Source organism: Plutella xylostella, chromosome 10 (assembly GCF_932276165.1).
Source record: "Plutella xylostella chromosome 10, ilPluXylo3.1, whole genome shotgun sequence".
Classification (NCBI taxonomy): domain Eukaryota; kingdom Metazoa; phylum Arthropoda; class Insecta; order Lepidoptera; family Plutellidae; genus Plutella; species Plutella xylostella.
In genome coordinates, this window is record NC_063990.1 from 661,263 (window position 1) to 676,935 (window position 15,673).

General features: G+C 37.1%; 1 protein-coding gene across 12 annotated transcripts in view; it reads left to right on the plus strand.

Moving 5' to 3' along the window:
• The first annotated feature begins 1,873 nt into the window (after nucleotides 1-1,873).
• The window catches only part of LOC105382920 (disintegrin and metalloproteinase domain-containing protein 11), a 388,227-nt gene continuing 374,427 nt past the window's right edge, over nucleotides 1,874-15,673 (plus strand). For all 12 annotated transcript variants that reach the window (XM_048623425.1, XM_048623415.1, XM_048623418.1 and 9 more), the window contains exon 1: nucleotides 1,874-1,989. The gene's annotated coding sequence lies outside the window, so the exon portion shown is untranslated. The remainder of the gene's footprint in view (nucleotides 1,990-15,673) is intronic.

Sequence of the window (15,673 nt, forward strand, 5' to 3'; positions counted from 1 at the left end):
TTGCTGCTTCCATGGTGAAAATAGCTACTGACTAGTTTAGACGCATCTATGTTGCATGATGGTTGTCGTAATATTTTATGATAAGTTTTTAGGGAAAATAAGTGTCTTTACACAGATCATTTTAAGGTTCTTCATTACAAAAGTTACTTAATTGATATTTTTATTGTTGTTTAAATAGTCTAAAAGAGAACGGTGGTAAGTCAGTCGGGTAAGCACCCACTTCTCACGCAAGAGATGCGGGTTCGAATCCCGGCGCTGACATGTACCAATGAGTTCTTTTAACTTAAGTACAATGTATACCATCGCTCTTACGGTGAAGGAAAACATCGTGAGGAAACTTGCATTATCTAGATTTAGCACATATATGTGAACCCACCAATCCGCAGTGGACCAGCGTCGGTCCAAGCTTAGGAAGGCAGTTTAGACCTTGGCGATATGCACAAAGGTTCTACTCGAGAGAGCCAGGTGCAGGTACTTACACCCCCACAGAGAATATAATAGAATAGTCTAAAAGAAGAATATTTTTTTTTCAATAAAAAGGAACGGTATTACCAGAATGCCGTAATATAGGTATTGAAAACACGCTAATACCGCCAGGCTCTACATGGGAGCCTACTCAATTAAGCTCAAGACTCTAATTGTAATGTTGGTCCCGTGACTTCTTCTATGTGGAGTAGATATTTTTTTAAACTTTATATGTACATCAAAAAAAAACTTAATTAACTTAAATAACAGAAATGCACAAATGGCGGTCCTATCGCTAACATTTTCACGAATATCTGAAAATCGTAGTAAAAACGTTTTTTAGAACGACGAGCTATTGTCATAGGCACCCCATTTCGACTTATTATTATACTACTATATATTCCAACACTATCTGAATGTAAAATACATTTCGAGTATGGTCCACACGGGTTACGATACCGAATTTCAACTCGCTACGGCGCGGCGTAGCCACCCTGCTACGCACTACGGCGTAGCCATACACTGCTACGGGCTACGACGTAGCCATAACTTTCAGCTTTTTCATCATCAGTGTTGTTGATAGTTGGTTGGGCTTGGGATAGATAGTAATAGTTCAAGTTTCCATTACTAGATGGCTCTTAAACATTTCCTAATAATTCATACCAGAATCATTTTTTCAATGTAATAAAATGTGTGTAAACTAAAATAAGAATTAAATGTTACTGCCTGACTGTAGAAAATAACACATTTTATTTCTTAGTATAAAGCCAGAATCAGTTTCGTGAGAGATATGGCTGAAGCTTTCCAATCTCCTTGATACGAGTCCATTAACCTCCCGCGGCTTTTATCCGTTCGGAATTCAAACGAAGCCGGGCCGCTCGCTTGCGGGGTCGCTCGGGTATTTCCGCCGGTCGCTCGGGCGGGCTCGGGGGCCGGGGTGCGTTGCCATGGCGACGGGAGGGCACGCGGCGCTTCTGGCGTCGCGGCCGCGGCCGAAAACAAACACGGGTCCACTGGCTCGCGGTGTAGTAGAGCAGTCCTGAAAATTTTATAAAAATGTTTGGTTATTGTTTGATGTTGAGGGGTGTTATTGGAGTATAGAAATAATAATAAGTACTATCTAAATAGTCCAAAAATTATTTGTTTGGTAGATATACTGAATACTTATGGTAACAAGAAGTCTACGAGTTTCAGTCCATACTAATACGTAGCTATTATAATAACTTGCTATCACTGCCTCTCACAGTTTGCGTAGCACGATACCAACCGTTATGACTTTATCTGAATTCACCCCTGAACCCTACAGGCTCCGTATCCCGGGCTTTCCCTCCAACCTGTCTGCGAGCTGCGGGGGGCGCGGGCGGCGCGGGCGCGAGGGGGGCGGGTGCGCGCGCAGCGGCCGGCGCTCAGTCAGGGCGGCGCGCGCTCCGCGGCGGTCGATAGCGCGCGTGCACGACGATGCGGGCCCCGCGCGCGCGCCCAGCGCCCCCCCAGTGACCGCCAGCGCCGGCTCAGCCCCACTCGGTCAGTACGCCATGCCTGCCGCATGTGGTTGTTTACCCTTCCCCCCTCCCTCCCCCCCTATTTGTATGTTCGCAGACACTTTATGTAAGTTTTCCACGTTCATGCGCTGATTCAATTCGTGCAGATTGATGGATCGGCAATCGAGTTAAATCCGGGCGGACGTCACCGCACCGCTGCCGCCCGACAGCTGACAGTGCCTAACGAACTGCCTAACGCGTAGCCTCTCGCTTTATGAGTTTCTGATTAAAGCTGCAATTACGTGAACGTTTGAGGCATGGTGAGGAGACGGCTCCGCGCGCTCGGGGTGCTGAGCGAGAGTAATTCGCCCGAAAAGTCTGTGCGAAAACATTTTATAGACGCGGAGAAAGGTACGGCAAAAAAGCAATTACTCCTCATTTCTCGTTAGTGCAGCAGTTTTTACATTCATTACCAGGTAGTGGTCTGATGCACCGGTGCAGGTGCAGGCAGTGTGTGCGGTGCTGTAGCTACGGCGCGTCGTTGTGTGAGGTTAGGTCCCGCTGCCCCGGGCGGCAGGCGTGCTCGCGAGAAAGGCACATGGCCGCGTCCTGATGAGGTTTTTTTGACGTGAATGTTTCAAAATAGGTTACAGTGTTTTTGTGCTGATGTTGTGCTCACGTTGTGAAGGACCCAGTTCATAAGTAGGTACGCTTTTCATCGTCTTGTTTAAGAGCTATGTTTTTAGTGAGGAGGCACCCATAAATGTTTGATTTCTTTACATTTTTAAAGCTGAAATCACGCCCTAGAACACTAAAGACAAGACATCAATGTTGCATTTTATTACATCGTTGTAATAATGGTTTTATGACGACGCAAAAAAGGCATGACCGCTTCAACAGATGTCACAGACAATTATGTTTTTTAATGATTGTGGAATGAAAAATAATGCATTCAGTGGCGTTTTAATCGTTTTATGTAAATGCGAGATTAGAAACTGGAATTTTACGTTGTTTACGGGAAAATAAAACAACGCAGAGGCAGGTAGAGGTGTACGAAATAATACTGGCTGTTTGGACAGCCTTGAAAACAAATTGTCAAAAATAAGCACATTTTTTGACTTTTCCAATTTTTTGAAAATAGAAACAGTTCATCACATTTGTAAGAGACTGTTATGACGCCTTACTAAATTAAAAATGTTATGTAGATTCCTTGAAAAGCACTCATATAAACACCCAAATAAACGGGAATATGCATCTCCAGACTAATACCAACGTTCATAGTAACATGCGGATATTGTGCATAAGCCATGTCTTAATCCGATTCTCATAAATATAAGAAAAAAGGCCAACAATATCAGATATGAGGCAGATAATATCTCTCGGCAGCGCAACATCATAAGGAAATCAAGAGAGCCGTAAAACATATATCCCTTACCTCGGATAGCTATAAAATGTACCCGTAAACCTATAAAAAGTAAAACCTTAGTACCCTCCAGGTTTATACCGAGAACCGTTCAGTAAGATCGAGTTACCACGGAACAGGGGTTGCCCTGAATCTTATCATTTCAACTGTAAAACTAAAAGGTGGTAAGTATTATCTATAATTGTGTACATAGCTTATTGTGCAAATTACGTAAATACATATTAGTTTTGTATCGTAATTATTGAAATGAATCAGAATAGCAATCATATTCCTTAGAATTCGGCCTTATAATTTTAAATATATTTTAAAGATAGTGCTGATTAGCTATAAGTATTTGTATTTAATTTGTATATATTTTTATATACCTAGATTTATGACGAAACGTATTATTCTAAAGACAGGAAAATCAGCTAATATGTGTAAATTTACCTATATTTTTACTAGAATAAATTATATCTCACGTTATTTAGTTGGCCGAAATCGTTTATATAAACTTTAGTTATATAAACTATGAAACATAAAATGAATAAATATTATCCTTACAGTACAAGTTGACGCTATGAAATAACTGAGAGTGAAATTATACTAGCAGTAAAATGCTTTATGCTCAATATCACGGTCTCTTGGTGCCGTAAAATTTAATCCTTGGTTACTTAGTTGCTTAGTTTTCGATATAAGCGTTTAAGTCTTATGATTTCGGCCAACTAAATAACGTGAGATATTAAATTTTGAGTGAACAACTTTCACAATAATTTTGCCTGTTAAAATGGACTTAATTAAATTTCCTCTCCATTATTATGGAATATGTACAATGTAGGTACACATTCAATAAGATTATAATTATATTCCTATATAAAGTATCTTAATCAAACAGTTCTCAAACATGAGGTAGATTGCTATTCAGACTACCTTTCTATACCTCGTGAGCAATTAACATTGGATCCAATCTATCTTGTTCCAGCGTTAGTTTCTCTCCAGCTCTAATGACAGGTCATTAAAATAATGTTACGACTATCTTGTTAGAAGTTTATGGACGTACTAAAGGTCGCTGACCTGTGTCGGACGAGCTTCAGGAATGGACCTGTGATGAGAAACATCTCAAAAACGGATATTTACTTATTGTTATATTTTATATTGAGTTTGTGCGTCAATGTGAATGAAGCAGTTTGTTTACTTAAAATGTTATCTAAGAAACTGAGCGCAGAGTAAAAAAAAATACAGAACGATATTTACACAATTATAGATAATACTTACCACATTTAAGTTTTTTTATTATAATGAACAGATATTTAAATTATTAAAATAATTATATTAAGTTATCTTCAGTTCTTATGTGCTCAAATACCCTACCTTAAATGAAAATAACAATCCTACATACTCCTAGAATAACGTACTCTTTCATTAGATAAGACTGACTGAACTACCAATGGGCGAGATTTAAAAATGGAAAGTCCATTTGTCTTAATTCGATATAGGAGTCGATAGGGGCTGGATTCAGCTGGTCACGGCCGTCGGACTTTATCACCTGCTTCGGTGAGAGTGACACAGAAATAACTCCGCATTTCACCTGTTACCCTGGTAGATACAATAAAGATTTGTCTGCTTACTTTGCAGTCAGAGGTAGGTTTTTAAATATAAAATATGTACTGCAACTTTTTAGATAGGACCCAGGCCAGTCATAACCTTAAAAAAATAATAATTTAAGGCTGTTTAAAATTATGAAGAAATTGAATTGCATTTACCTGTAATGTTCTAATCAGATTTTATAATGTGACTTTTGACTGATCTGATAAATTAATATGATGACTACAAGTAATTGTTTATTGAAGCTACAAGAGTGTTAGGAAAAGTGAAAAGCTTCATGTTTAAAAACACAGTTCCTGGTTATAATATACTACAACATAACATCGTCTTTATTTAATACAGGAATACGTTTATAATTATGTTTGGGTAATTCTCGAGTTAAAGTTGAGCTAAATGATGGGTAAGAGTTAGGAGGACCACGGGCTGAATAAAACGGTCGACACAGAAATACTTAACGCTCCACGGGGAAAGTTACCCGTTTTAAATCCTGAAACTGAAAGTAATGAGGGAATCGGTCCCCCCAATAGAAGTCACAGATTTTCCGTTTTTCAGAAGTCTGGGTGTGAATTTCTTATGATGTTAAAAGATAAACTTATAAGCATTTATAAACGCTAAGTGCTCACTGCAATTTTGCGAATGCTTTTTATGAATGCGTACAATTTCGTGGTATCTGCAACCTATTCGTAATGAAAGCTTTATGTAATTCATACAGTCTTTCCACAACTGTCCGTTTCATAAAATAATATAATATAATATATTATGTACCTACATTGTCTCACAATAAGGACAAGGACGATAGAAATATTTATACATACGTAAACGTTGATCAAATACATAAAGGTCCAAAAAATACATATATATTTTCATTGCATATGTATTTTGTTTGAACACGTCTGTTATTTCGGTTTACAGGAATTATATTTGTTTGAACATTGAGGCTTCAGCCGCGGGCGCCAGCATTTTGTAGTTTGAATAACTGAAAACTCATTGAAATGTGTCTAAAACAAATTCATACTGTATTTTTTCATTGCCAACAATAATAGCTGCTGTATTTTTCATGTATGTTCTGTATGAATTTTCAGTTACTGTAGCTGTTTCCTGAGAAACAATTTAGAATTTATTGTGGTCAAGACCTAACTATTCTTTATGCGTCAACGGACTTAGGTGCTCAATGTCATTGTGTAAGAATGATATACTCGTGGCTCGTGGGTGTATCACCAATTTTCTTACATTTATTCTCTCTTTTTAAATTGAAAATGGTCGGCCAATAAGCTCATGATTATTTAAAACAATACAACTCAGTCATACCTACTTTCCGAGCTCTTTTGTCCTTTCTCGTTGTATTTGACAAGACCTGTAAAACATCGTTGGTAATGACAGCAGCCGTTACATTTAAAAATGACAGCTGAACAAAACTCTGCCTATAAACCTCAAGGCTCCAGTGGGTTCACTCAGCCTTACAACAAAAAAATCTTCGGCTCCGCTAACCCGAACTGTATCTCATTAATCGCACCAATTGCATGACAGCTCCCGTTCGTCCGTCCGCCGTTAAGCTGGAGTAATCCTCCAGTACACAGTTCATTCGCAGGGCGCGCGGCCCCGTTGCATTCATGCGGCGGTGGGCGTGCCCCACTTCCGCGCTACGTCACCCGTGTGACGTCACTGCCGGCGTGACGTCATCGCTACGTTTGACGGACTCGCGTGTGCGTTAATGCAGCTTCGAGAAATGGGTTTGGTATTACGTGTAGCTTGGGCAGCACTGTGTCTAGGACTTCTTATTAACTAATCAAAATTGGATAGGCAAGATGCGTTGTTTTGCTTGTAAGGTGTATATATAATGTATAGGTCGGTACCTACTTTTAAAATGAATATAATAAGATATAAACTAACGGTGTAAATGTTGAATATAAAAACAAGTCATCATTTTAATTCAGATCACCAAACGTCTCTGTGAAGCATGGCTCAATAACACTTATAACACACGTTTTTCTAGTTAAGTACTTAGGTTTATATTTATAATAACATTAAGGTTTAAACTCAAACTCAAACTCACTCACTCTAAGTGAAACCAATCCTACGCTTAAATTTATAACTCCATAAAATGTATCAGAGGCGAATAGAAACTCACTGTGATCCTAACTGCCATTTTTGCTGTAATATTACGATCCAGTCATAAATGCATAACTGCATATTAGGGCAATGACACGAATCTAAAGCCGCCGAACTTAAATTTTGCAATGTCAAACTTGAAATTCTTTTTTAAAATTTTACCTTATAAGCTGAGTAAATCAATTTACCATATTCTCAATTTAAAATTTCAGCTATATAATCTTCAATCTTTACTCAACTTAGTGCGGGGTATATATGCCTCCTCCACGCCAAGTTCCACGGTCCAATGGGGGTCACTCTATATGACTAATAACTAAGTTGCGGAGCGTGCTGCGCGAGCCACAACCCTATCTCTTTGTATTAAACTTGCCGATTGCGCGACAGATCTCCTTCGTATTTCGTCAAGATAGAGCAATCCTCCTGTACCACACTTCTCCAGTTTGTCAGTACTAACATACAATACAATACAAATACTCTTTATTTGCACCAAAACAGAACAACATACAAAATAAGAGGCGGCCTTATTGCTTATAGCAATCTCTACCAGACAACCTTTGGATGGAAGAGAACTCACTCGGTATGATTATTAATTTTGTAGAAATGTTTATTCCAAGATGTTAACTAACATGACACCAAGTGCCTGAAGTTAGTTTTACAGGCTCCACTTTTGTTTTATCTCCTGCTGGCATCTTCATCTTTATTTTTACCCGCCAGAGGGCGTGGCTAAGAGCTAAAAGCTCTCAGAGTACTCCAGCCTACCCTCATTTGTGTGTTCCACAGTGTGTGTACCGTTACTGAATTACTGTGTTTCACTTAACATGTACAACCATTACCCTGGGTTATAGACCTGGCCGATTTATAGCAAAACACGAAAAAAGTACATAAGGTCTTTAGTAATCTAGCCAACGTTAAAAACCTCCGGCATTAATCACTAAAAGTGGCATAACTTTTGAATGTCTAAGCAGATTTTGATAAAATGTGGCTAAGAACACTCAGGATAACATTGAACTCTATACAAAAAAACAAACAAATCTGTTCTGCCAGTTCTGTCGTGATTAGTATAAAAAGTGTTATAGGAAGTAAGTGTTAAGCCGAAAAGGAATGACTTAAGTAGTTCTTCATTCTGAATAAGTTTTACTGTGTTTTGTAAATTTACCTGGAGCTGAGTCATGCTTTTCGACTTACTAAATACCACTTTCTCAACACCCTGTATAGGCCGATTTCAAGTTATTGTAGTTGTAGTACAACTAATACGAGTTTGTAGTAACGTTTTATTACTGTTACAATGGTTTTTCGTCAGCTGAAACTTGCTTTGCAGTATTCCAAATAATTATAATAGATTGAGTCAAAGTTTCGTAGCGACCGTAGCGTTTCAAAGGAATACGGTGGAAATCTCGTAGCACCTCGTAGCACAATTTTGGAAGTTGACTAAAGTTATCGTATTGTTTCTCAGAAATGTATATAGTAAAATTATATTACTTATTATCAATTACATCCTGAAGTAACGTTTCTGAAATCATCTTAAAGTGAAAAGGCAAAAACATTTTCAATAAGTATTATACCTATTTTGTTTTTAAAGTTCACCTATTTCTTTTGAGCTATTCGTGAGATGTCCCGTTACATTGACGAAAATTAATAAAAAAACTGTCATTCTAAACAGTAATGTAACCAATAAATTTTCTATCAAGTAGTACAAAAAAAATGAGATTTGTAAGTTACAACAAGATTTATTTAGGATGAAGAATTTTCACACTTGTGTGTGGACCAGGGACATTCTATATTGTTATAGATCCAAGTTTTAGTTAGAACTAAAGGTGCGTCGACACACGAGAAGGCACACACCTACAGGCGGTATCCAGGGGGAAGTTCGGCAATTAATCTCAATACTAACAATATTACGGGGACGAGGGGTGCGCCAATAAAATAATAATTAATAAACAATTATCCCGCCGCCCAAAACTGTTCGGAAACGAATAAATCAAGTCCTCGATCGAGCCAAGAATAATTGATTTGTTAAAGTTATTTGTTATTATTGATTCGTTGTCGCTTGATTAGTATTGTGTGTTTACTCTAAGCGTGTCTTGCACTAGCACTAAAATTGAAATTAAATATACTTTCCACCCTACTCTTAAGGCCCATGTATATACCGTATATACCACTTTTTAAAGGCAGTAAAAATTTAGATTTCTTTGATTAATTATGTGTTTTCTGTTTTCTCTCATAACATTGGGATAAGTAATATTGTTTTGTTAATTCTAAACTACCAAACCTTTTTTTATTATTATAGACGTCTATAAGTATATTAAACAATAATGTTCAAGGTTTAATTCTGGGACGACTGAAATCCCATGCGTTTCTCGCATTTTGTATTTATATTTTAATAATATCATCGTTTGAATACCAAGAAACTCTGATGCAGTAAACAGTATTATTGAATTCGATTGAATTGAATAATATTATTGGAATTGAAAACCATTCGTTATACCAGTAAACTAAAAATAATGTTAAAATCATACAAGGACGTATACTGCATTTTTTTATATTTGGCATAAAATGTTTAAAAAAAATGAAATTTGGTTCAGCCGCATAGGAGTTACCTTACCACAGACATAAACACACGCGTTAAATATAAATACCCCTATATTTTATCGGGGGTTAAAAAACAGGGCGCTTTGATTGCAATTCCATAAGAAACGACGAACGAGCGTCCCACCCTGAATTTGATCAAACACAAGTAACCCTTTCTCCATTTCAGTAAGTGACCAAGTTGGTCGTCACTTACACTGACTGAAAACTTCAAAGAAAATGTAAAATTATCCCAAACATTTAGCCGTCTATCGGCCGCCCCTCCTATTATGTTCTAGTGATCTCGAAGTCTCTTGTAAGATAAAGCTGTGCTTAAACGTTGCTCCTTCCCAGTATAGCGCTTCTTGAGATAATGAAGCGACGAGGACGGAGATAGCCACCCTTTGTTGTCAGAGAGAGACGGAAGAGGACCCTTGGACAAGGAATTTTGTTAGTTAAAGATGTAAGCGTAGTTATGCTTATATGTTTTTGCTTTTGTCTGAAACGAGTGAGGGAGGCCTCGTGGTCGCGAGCTATGACCTAATGAACTAATTCGTAATACAGGGTGGGGTAAAAGAAAATATAGGTATTCATAATTCTAGGTTTATCTGTCTCGTTTGAACCTGTGTACATACATACTATACAGTCATCAAAAGAGTTGTACACTAGCGATAACTAACTTTCATTTTAAACTCACGTGCAATGACGTGTGTGCCTGAGGTCACAACACTAAGGGCCAGCTGAAAACCAGCGCTGTGGCCTCTCTGGCCATAGCACACGCTGAGCTGGTGCCTTTTTGACGCTCTGGACAGCAACCTTGTTTGTTTATATTGTATTATTTTGTGTTTTTTCATATATTTTTTGTAGTATTCTTTTGTTCTTTTTGTTTCTGTTTTTATTGTTCAGTGCGTCAAATAAATGTTTCTTTCTTTCTTTCAATGAAAAAGTTCCACCTGCCATTGACGTTCCATATGTCACTGGAACTTTTTCATTGCTCGTGAGCGATATAGCTGATACGAGTATTGATACGAGCAATATCACTTGTGTATGAATTGAATCATTTCTCTCTCTGCTGTGACTTAGTTTTCGTGCCATCGCACTAGTCCACGATGATTTACATTCAAAACCCGAGATCACAATACATACATATTTTCCTAACTTATATGGGTCGAGAATCGAACCCTACCGCTTATTAAGTAAGTATGATTATTAGTAGGTACTTATTTAAAATATTTCCGTTCTTACAACTCAGCGTATTTAATGATATTTCTTTTTATTTATTAGACTACGACAAGAAGCTTTGAGAGCTAAAGAACAAGTCATTGCACTGAAAGGGGCGAACACAATTTCTTTCAACGTTAATGTGAAAGAAACTCCTGAAATATAACGAAATAAAGTAAGCAGTTTACATCTTTTCAATTTGGACGCAACCGTGTTTTCTTTTAGTTTTTTTAAGCAAGTTCATAAATATTACTCAAAACATAAATAAGTAGCTTCAGAAACATTTCTGTTTATTCTAGATGTGTAGTACTTATCCTTAGTTTTGTTTTCATTCCAAGACGGCGATACGGCTCGCCACCTATGATGTCATGTGAATGTGAAGTTACGTTGAGTCAGACTACCACTTTCGGAGAATACATCTAGAATAGTGTGCGGTTGGGGATTCCCAATAGTTTACCGTATTGTCAGTCAAAAACAGCCTTTTTTGAACTTTTTTCGGTTTTAAAAATATGAATAGCCTGGATGATCATTTTTGCGTTTTGACTTATAATAATATTGGAAATATGCTTTTGAAGCGAATTTATAATGTTTTTAATTATGAGAACGCAAGACAGACGCAATAGATTGCGATTCAAGAGTACAGGCAGCACCGTAATAAGGCGAATTTCTGGTAGCAACACACAATAATTGTTGTATACGATGATTCCAGGAATTCATAACGTTATTAACCAAGTATTGCTTCCCAGAAATAAGTTGAGGGTTTAAAAATAGATTTCATAAATGTATTGCCATGAGGTATTAAGTGCAGTGACCTATTACTTAAGTACCGCGGTGTACAATTTTTCTCGAAATAATCACTATAATTATTCAGATGATTTGTATCTGCAAAGTGACAGTAACTATTTGATTCGAAGGTTTAGTAGTTATTTAGTGTCGCTACTGGACGCTAGATGAGCTGGAATCGTTTTGTCATACATACTAGTGATGAGAAACATCGTGAGGAAAACGGCACATTTAAATATAAATAAATATATGTGGGGACATCTCACACACGGCCATCCGACCCCAAGCTAGGCAGAGCCTGTGTTATGGGTATCGACAGATGATATATCTACATAAATACATATATAGATACATAAATATAAATATCAACACCCAAGACCTGAGTACAAATATCTATCTTTAAACAAATATCTGCCCCAGCCGGGAATCGAACCCGGGACCTTCGGCAAAGCAGTCAGGGCCAATAACCACTACGCCATTCGACCGTCATCATCTAGATTTCACAGTTGTAGATGCTAGCCAGCTAGCTAGCTAGAAATAGAAAATGGTCAAGCTTAGAAAGGGAGTTTATACCATTTGAGTAGCAGGAAGTAACACCCTCTACATCTACAAGAATAGAATATTGTTCTAAATTCCCTTTTCACTAGATTTCAGCTGACTGAGTTAATGTGAGTCCAGCTGGTCCTCAGCTGTAAAGGCCCTCTTCACCCCATTTGAAAGCGAAAGAAAATTTAAACATAATTTACTCCATACAAAAATACTAAGGGCCACTTGCAGAAACATATTAAATCTAGATTTAGTGTCAAATCTCGATTAAAGAAACGTCATTCCATATAAGTAAAATTTTACACTAAATCGAGATTTAACACTAAATCTAGATTTAATATGTTGGTGCAGGCCCTAAGTACCTAATTAATAAAATAAAAGAGAAAGTATCAAATTGAGGCGATCTCTATCCAGAAGTCATCTTCTGAAGTAAGTTCAAAGGGCACGTCCGGCGGTGTAACTCAATAGAAGAAGCTACAGAATGTCTTTAAACTCCTGAAGCACGTTATACTAATCTCCACTTACGGAGTTTTAAATGGGTCTCAGAGCGGTTTTTGCTGTCGCTACATTAAAATGGTACATAGTTTCATATTAAAATATTTAAATTGATATTTTATATGACAAAGTAGTTTCTTATCATATGGTTAACATTACAAAAATTTTCGTTTTTTTCTGACAGGATTTTATTACAAGGACATCTCGAAACTTATGCGTTAAAATAATTTATTAATACACTGTGCTTTACATTGCAATAAGTAGTTAAGTATACATAGGGTGTGAATCGACAATGCCCATGACGCAACATTTACCGCTACACTGCTACAGAAATAGAAAGAAAGAAAGAAATAAAATATACATTATTGCCACAGACGAAATTTTACACTTTAAAGATGTACTTGAACCTTACCTTACAATTTAACTTAATCTAAACCTTTTAATAGAGTAACACCTTAATAGTTATATCTACACATAATAGATCTGCCGAAAATGGCAACAGTCTCAGCCATGTTGTCAGACATCCGTCTGAACAACGCTGATTTCCAGTCAGAAATGGTGGCGTGCACTCACCTGATGCGGCGCTGATTTTCACAGATGCCCTCGTGTTTAAAGTTTAAAGTCCTACCCAACAATATCACATATCTTATTGTACCTACATAATTATGTATAGAGTTAGCAACACCCGTCTGAAGGACAAAACCTCTACATCGAGTTTATATTTAAACAATGGCATTATGAATGAGTAACAGTCCATTATTGTGACGCTGGACTAAGTCTTAGGTATTACATAGCCATGTGCTCGCCGGGCGAATTTAGCACCTAACACAAAGGTGTAAGGTGCTTCTGGTGCAACATTTGTCGAGTTTTAGGACCGCTTAGTTGGAAGACAATGCATAGCTCAGCGTGCTGCGCGCTGTACGTTTCAGCTCAGTTAAATGATATTGAAACGTTGATACTGAATTGAGAGCGTAATACCAAATGGCTCGTATGTTCTTAATGAAATTTTCTTGTATAAAATGATATTAAAACCTGTATGTATGCTATCTTGTTGGTGTAACCTTATATAAATAAATACAAATATGTGAATTCTAAGATAACATTTGTAATATGTGTATTTTTATCTTTATACGAGTAGAAAAAATTAATAAAAGAAATATCATTCAATTACTATTTAAAATGTAACAAGGGGATAAAAAGAGAATTTATTTTTATATGCATGTATGTAGGTATTATTTCATTCCCGCACGTTTCGTAATTACTGCATGTATTTTTATTATTTTTATTCGGTTTCCATTTATGAAAAACTTATTTATAATATTCTTGTGCGGAATACCAGTGTTTTTTTTTGTTTCATAAAGATCAACATTAACGTTTTCAGATTAGTGCGAAAACTCATCACAATTTTTAAAATTTTAAATATTTTTAAATATGTGGGGACATCTCACACACGGCCATCCGACCCTAAGCTAGGCAGAACCTGTGTTATGGGTGTCGAACAGCTGATATATCTACACAAATACATAGATAGATAGATAGATACTAAAAATAAATATCAACACCCAAGACCCGAGTACAAATATCTGTCTTTAAACAAATATGTGCCCCAGCCGGGAATCGAACCCGGGACCTTCGGCATAGCAGTCAGGGCCACTAACCACTACGCCATTCGACCGTCGAACGTCTTTGTACTAAACATACTGATTGCATGACAGCTTGCTTTCGTATGTTTTTGAGTAATTTAAATTTACCCTTCTGTCCGGCAAACAATCCCTGAAATATCATGTGTCCAATTACAAGTGAGGCTAAAAAAACTTAAAAAAAATGATTATTTACAGCACACAGCACTAGCTCTAAAGAACCGACACAAAACCGTACATTGTTTATTAACTTTCAAATACGCAGAGAAAGAAGTAACGTTTTTTTCTAAAAAAATACAGACTCACTTGAAAAATGGTTGTCCACTTTTGCGAAACGAATGTAAAAGAAACGTTATTAATTTTTTTCGCTCCTCTTTCTGTTTGAAACAGTTCATTAGAGCTGCATCACGTTGTGTTTTGTGCGCTGGGTTCGTGCTATTAGAATGCTTTTTTGTTTGTTCATTGAATTTCATTTTGCCGTTATTAATGTTTTGGTTATAAAAGGAAACCAAAAGAAACTCGATCTGAATGGCGGTGGCGGCGGCGGGGCAGTGACGGTACGTTCCAAGTTCTATCCTGGCCGGGATTTTCAGGTCTATGATGTGCTCTTGAACATGCTATAGAAGTTACCCTCACTATTTATTGCATCTGAAATATGTAGAAGTGGAGGAAATTTGATGCAACAATGCAACTTTACCGCAACGTGAAATTCTACCTATAGGTTAACTAAGCACTTTTTGTGTTTAGTAATAGCACATAATAATAACTTGTAGGTACTATAATAGTAACTGTGATTTGTGCACAATACATTTTAAGTCTTGATTACAATAACACCTTTGTTTAAGCAAATAAACAAAAGATGGAACTGATTTAAATAAATCACCTACGGTACAGGGGAGCCACGACATCGACATCTCGTTGTATTTAAAATGCGAATTGCGTGTCAATTCTTATTCGTACGTTCATACGTCTTCTGAAAGTGACCCCCCACACTTGCCGAACAATAGTAAGGCATAGAGTGTGCAGTGCCGTAGAAACAAAATATAAGAAAATGAACTTGTGTTAGAATAAAATTAAACAGCAGTAGTTGGGAATCTGGCGCAGTGTTATTGTTTTAGCTGGCTACTGATGGATCACTTCCTCGACGCACAGCGTAGACCTACCAACGACTCTCGGGACACAAGCGAATAAGATTTATAACTTCAATAACCTAACCTAAAAAAAACCGACATTCAACAGTAAAACTAGCATTAACTTTAAAGCTGATTTTGACAAAATATGGCTATGAATATAGAGTAACATTAACTATGATCGGTAATTACTAATTAGTTCAGCCGTTTCGGAGGTACGCTACCATAGGC